The sequence below is a fragment of the Drosophila rhopaloa genome, unplaced genomic scaffold (assembly GCF_018152115.1).
Source record: "Drosophila rhopaloa isolate 14029-0021.01 unplaced genomic scaffold, ASM1815211v1 contig_3, whole genome shotgun sequence".
Classification (NCBI taxonomy): Eukaryota; Metazoa; Arthropoda; class Insecta; order Diptera; family Drosophilidae; genus Drosophila; species Drosophila rhopaloa.
In genome coordinates this window covers 24,507,638-24,513,653 of record NW_025335123.1, presented here as the reverse complement: position 1 = coordinate 24,513,653, position 6,016 = coordinate 24,507,638, and the positions used below count along the sequence as shown (strand labels likewise).

Genomic DNA, 6,016 nt, shown 5'->3' with positions numbered 1-6,016 from the left:
ACGTTTTATTTATTATTTTAAAGGTAAAAAAAAATATTAATATTATCAGAAAAGGATTTAATTTCATTTGGGCCTAGGCTACTGAACTTATACCTGTTTACAGGTTAAATAATAGTCTACTTTTTAATTATATTTTTCAAATGTAGAAAATTGTTTCTCCGCGTGTACGATCGCTGGAGCGTGTGAGTGCTGAGATGTGTGTGTGTGTGCGGTGGAAATGGGGCTTGTGCTGCTGGTGCTGCTTTCTCTGTCCGTTCTTTGCCGCTCTCCGGGTTTCCGATTCGAATTCGGATTCCGACTCGGTTTCGGGTTCGGGCTTGGGCCTGGGCTTGGATGGATGGTTCTTCTTCTTGGACGGATGGATCGGATCGCTGGAAAAGGCATAAAAGTGGCGCTCGACCGCCAACAGCAGCATTGCGCGTGATGCAATTGAAGTGCTAACACCTCGTACCGCTCGAGTTTTCAGCCAACAGTTCATCGCCAATCACCAAAATCAAGAATCACCAGCGGAGTCATCAGCAGCGTGGACAAATTCTTTACTTCTTTTTTTTTTTTGGTTCAATCGCGTGTGTGAAAAATCCCACTCCTTGCGGCTGCGATTTTGGCAAGTGAACACAACTACAAGTGAACAGCCACTAAAAATCAATAACAAAAAGAAACAAACTGTGAAAGTGCAATAACACACTGAAAAACACTCGTTAAAGGATTAAAGCAAAAAGCCTGATAAATTGTGCAATATAAACTAAGCAAAAGGTAAGGCCAGGACCTCAAACAAGTGATTATTTTTTTTTCATTTTTTTTGTAACCTAGAGTGAACAAATATAAATTTTAAAGCTGTGAGCCCAAGGATTATTTATCAAATAAAATCGAAATAACAAACTATACAAAAAACTATATTAAAAACTTAAAAAAACATTTTATAACTTTTTGCTATGACAGGCCTTGATCCTGCTGCATGAATTATTTATAATAATCCATATAGATCTTCATGTTGGTGGAACTATCAAATCATCAATCAATTAAAATCCAATATAAACCTAAATCATTTGGAAAATATTATAAAAACTAAACATAAAGTTTACTTAAGATATATTGTCAAAAGTATTAAAAAGAGAAATCAAAAATAGAAGTTCTTGTTTATTAGATTTTTAATTTCAGAGCTAAAAAAAAAACTAATCTGCAATAGTTCATGTACAGTTCATGTAGTAAAACAGAAATATTTAAATATTCTATAAATTGTAAATAGTAAGGTTTTAACCTTTCCAATACTTATACAAAGTTGTATTATTTGTTATTCAATTTTCCCAAACTTTAAAGACTTACAATTAAAAAAAATCCTGTTTTGGACAAATCTATTACTAGAAATATTTATTTTGTTTCTACCAGAAACAACGATAACAACAAACCGTTCTTTGAATATCCACACCCAAAAGTAAAGAAAACAATGCCATTTGAAAAATGCGTGCGTCTTCTCTTCCATTCTATTATACACCTTTTTTTCTTCGTTTCCATTACGATCATGATTGCCTCCTTTCTCGTCGTCAAAAGTGACACCTTTTGGAGTGAGTAGGTCTCTGTCCTAGAGGTCTCTTCTCAGTTTTTTTTTTGTGTTCACTTCTATTTGCCCGGCCAATTGTCACCTGCTAAAATGCCTCTTTCGTGCCCCTTTTGTACCCCTTTTTTCTGCCCCGAAACGCCACTGAAAACAAAAGACTTAGGCAACGAACTTGAAAAGGCAAGACTCGGGCAGCGAACTTGAAATTTCCTTGAAAAACTATGGCGCATTATTCATGTGCATGACCAATGAGGGATGCGTTTGCACAGCTTGCAACATTTTTAATTTTTAAAATGCTAGAGTCAAAATCTTAGTTTGAGAGATGGGAAAAGTCACGAAAACCAAAAAAATATCTTTTAAATCGTTGAACTCTAAAAATATGAAAATTAAAAGTTGCAAGTGATGGTTAACCCCTATGCTCTTTTTTTCGCTATTTGGCTGTTGACTGTTTCAGTTTTTCAGTTTTCTGCTAAAGTCATTAACGCAATTAACCGTTATTACCCAGCGGTATGGTCACCCAATTCATTAGGAAAGCATTTAGTGGTCTGTGTTCTTGTGCGAGTGCGAGTGCGTGTGCGCAGAAAAACTAAAGCAACGGTCCCGAGAGCATGAGAAACGCATTAAAAAACCACCGTCGAAGAAAAGCAGTAGCAAAAGAACATTGCGGTTGTGAAGAAACCATTGTAGAGAGGGAGAAAGAGATGGAGAAGGAGAGCGACATACCGGGGACAACACAAAAACCCAGCCCAAACCAAACCCCATTTTTAGGGGGGAGGCCAGATGGTGTGCTGTGTGTCTGGCGTCTGGTTTAATGGGTTTCCCAGTAGCAAAACGAACTCGGTTCGAATGAAAACTTTATTGTTTTTTCAGCGCCCGGAAATAATGTAATAATCTTGCATAAAAACGACCTCAACCACAGAGTGCGGGTTATATTTTTATACGATTACAAATCGTAAAAAGTTACGAAAAATGTGAGGTGCAGGGAATACAAAGCCGAGAACATATAACATAGAACATAGAACACCGAGAACCATTAAAGACGATTTGGGAAATGGAACTTAAAACCTGCAGGCGGAAAACTTCTGCACTTCGGTAAAGAAAAGCGGCCAACAAAGAACCGAAATGCCGACCCCAAGGGGCAGGCATTAGCATCCCAACATCAATTAATGTCTTGCCGCGATGCAAATCAACGACAGAGCCATTAAACCAGCCATCGCAATCCATCAATTGTGGCAGAAAACATAGAAAAAATAGAGGAATAACATCGTATTTTCTCCTCATTAAAGACGGATTTCCACTTTAAACTCTCAACTTACTCGGCACATTTCTCTTTTCCAATGCGTGTTCAAAGTTGACCCAAAAAGAAAGAAGAAAAAAACAACAACAACAATCAAAAGAACCCAAAAGCAAAGATTTAACGCTAAACGCGAGCGTACGTTTTTGGCCCAGTTTAGAGCAAAAGCGGAAATTGGTTGCGGGCGGCCGACTAATTTGAAATTCCAAATGAAACGAATGAATTCGGTCTGATTGAGATGAGCCGGGAAAAGTGCCCTCTGGCGGTCACTCCATCTCGGTCCGTTCTTCTTCTACCCGTTTCTTCGCTTTCCTCTCATTTATAGTTGCCCTTCTCCCCTCCCCTCCACTCTACGGTCGGTTAAAATCTGGCACAAAAAAACACGAAATCCAACATTTTCTAAGGGGGACTTAAACATGGCTACTAAGAAAGCGCCCTCTGGCGGTGGTTCCTCTTTCCCGTCTTTAAGATGGGGAAGTTATCCCTAGTTTGGATAAATATGTGCAATCTATAAGTTTCAGATACTTGCTTGAGGAAAACATTTATTAAACTTTTGATTCTTTTGTATCTCTTTTATCTCCTTAAATTTTTTGATCTTTGAAACCTAACTCAATTTTAGCTTTTCATTGTTTGTTACCACAAATTGAAATAATGATTCCCTGCTTAATCTTAGAGTTCCTTATACACTGAATACTTGTATATCGGCAGTGTTCCATTTGACTCCGTATAGAGTGTGATTACCTGACGCTTGATTACCTAATGGACGGCACTCTTCGTGTTCTCAGCCACCCCTCATTAGCATCTCAGATTTCATTAGCTTCCCGCTTTGGTGGCCTTCTTTTTGGCTTGTGCCGCTCGGCTTGGCACAGATTCTCCCCTCCACCCCTCTATTCTTCTTTCCTTTTTTTGGGTTGCCTTTGTGGGTCAGCTCGGATTCCTCAATTGGTGGCACCTGTTCGGCCAGACGCATGACAACACACAATCGGAGTCGGTGATTCGCCAGGCGAATGAGTGGAGCTCACCCACTCACTTGCCACTTGGGGATTTCGAGTGATGAGCAACGAGTGGCGAGTGAGGATCACATGAGTGACGAGTGATGATTGAAGTGGGTTCTGAAGAGAGGGCAGAAGAGGCTCATGGGTACTCAGACTAGCTCAAAGACCGAAAGACCGAAAGAGTTTGTCTAGGCTTGCAGAAATGGTTCCGATTCGAGGGTATTAACTGTTTCAGGGAATACATTTGATATGTTACATTCACTTCTAAAGGAAAGTTAATAATTCGAAAGAATTAGGATTATGGAATGGGTAGTATCATTTGGGAAAAAAATCATTTAAATATATACCAACTACATTGATTTACGAGGCAGTAGTAGTAATCACTAATGAAAAAGCATGGCGATATAGACAGATCAAAATTCATTAGTTTGAAATAAATCACAAAATAATATAAATGTACTTATTATATGAAACCAGCTCGAATATCAATAGTAATAGTACCGAATAAAAACCAGTAATCATTTTAACCATTCAATGACTAATAACTAAGAGTTATGAACACTAACTTTATGACTATCCTGCGGTTAAATGTCCGGAATAGAAAACTAATATGGCTAGCCACTCCAAAATCAACTGGCCTTGAAGTCAAAGACAAGGAATTGTATGAAAGTTGCTTTTTTGTCTTTTGTCTTTTCTCTTTTTTATTTTGGCAATAAAACGAAAACTGTTCCAAATCGAATTTGCTTCGTCGTTTGGCCATGGTAATTACACCAAATATAAGCCAGATTATCATCGTGATGGGGTAGATTCTTCGGCCACGATGATGATGGTGATGATGATGACGATGATCTGGCACTTGTATCGTCGTTCCAGCTGGAATCTTTTCGTTTTCTTTTGACGGAAACAAAACGAAAACACTATTCTATATATGATACAAAAAACAACAACAACAACAACAACCGGCGAAGATCTCGCTTGAGGAATCTGTGCTATTCCAACGGTTGTTTTGTTTACAGCCCCGACCCAACTTCCCCCCCATATTTGGTATTATAAGCCATATTAAACCGAAATGCTTCTTAGTTATGACTTATAAAGCTGGTTCTTTGCGGCACAAAGAAAGAGGAAGGAAATGTGGGCCAAAGTTGTGTGTCGGAGTCTGTTTTTGGCTTTGGTATCGGTGTTTTCGGAATATTGGCTTATGTGTTTTGTTTATTTGTGTGTTTGATTTTTATCATAGCACAATGACGCTGCCATAGATCTGGACCCAAACTTTCGTTTCCAATTAGGCCATAAAATTATTCACTGGAATATGGGGCCGATAGCTGTAAACGTTAAATGAATGCACTTAAATGGTGAATAATCGGCGAGCGAATGAATGGAATGAACGGCCCAGTTCGAAACGAATGCAAATCCAACTGGCGGCTAATTTGAATAGCTGATTGTTCCGGTGCAAAGCGTATCACTTATGCCGATTGAGTAGTAATAAATGACTTATAGAGTGCATCGCATTGGAGTTGAATGTTCTGAATCCTCATGCATAAATGCATAAAATCAATTAATTTGTGATTAAAGAACATGCATTTTTTTTGTGGTTTTTATGGCCACATTGATTACTCTTCCTGTTGGAAAGAAACACTAGCTTTTGGCGGTTATAAAATAGCAGTCAGCCAATTATGATACCAATAAAACGCATTTACTCAGTCCTTTTTGTGTAAAAGGGATTTTGAGAACTTAATGGTACCCAATAAAACTTAACTAGTATCTGATTAACAGCCGATGACCATATGAATGGCATGTCTTTATTGAAACATCATTTTGTTTCAGTGTTTTCACTTGAAAGAAGGAGAATGCCCACTCATTTTATGGAGCCAACGGCAATCAGTTGCTTATGCATCGTTCAATCAATCATCGCTGAATGGTTTTCGTTCATTGAATATTTCCTTTCAAACCAAATAAACTAATTTGAAAGAAAGCTTTATTAACGTACTTGGTTAAATTCTACAACCAGCCGAAGTAATTTAAGCTTTCACAAGACACGAATGTTTTATTTTCCCAAACTTCTTAATTAGCATATTTTCTTAAGAACAAAATAAACTTATTTGAAAGGAAAGGCAATCTTGAGTTTATAACTTTCACAAGCTTATCTACCTACAGCACGAGATGCCTGGCTCA

At 38.1% G+C, this 6,016-nt stretch overlaps 1 protein-coding gene across 1 annotated transcript in view; it reads left to right on the top strand.

Moving 5' to 3' along the window:
• The first annotated feature begins 405 nt into the window (after positions 1 to 405).
• Positions 406 to 6,016, top strand: part of LOC108047001 — a 37,414-nt gene continuing 31,803 nt past the window's right edge. The window contains exon 1 of the mRNA XM_017127021.2: positions 406 to 753. The gene's annotated coding sequence lies outside the window, so the exon portion shown is untranslated. The remainder of the gene's footprint in view (positions 754 to 6,016) is intronic.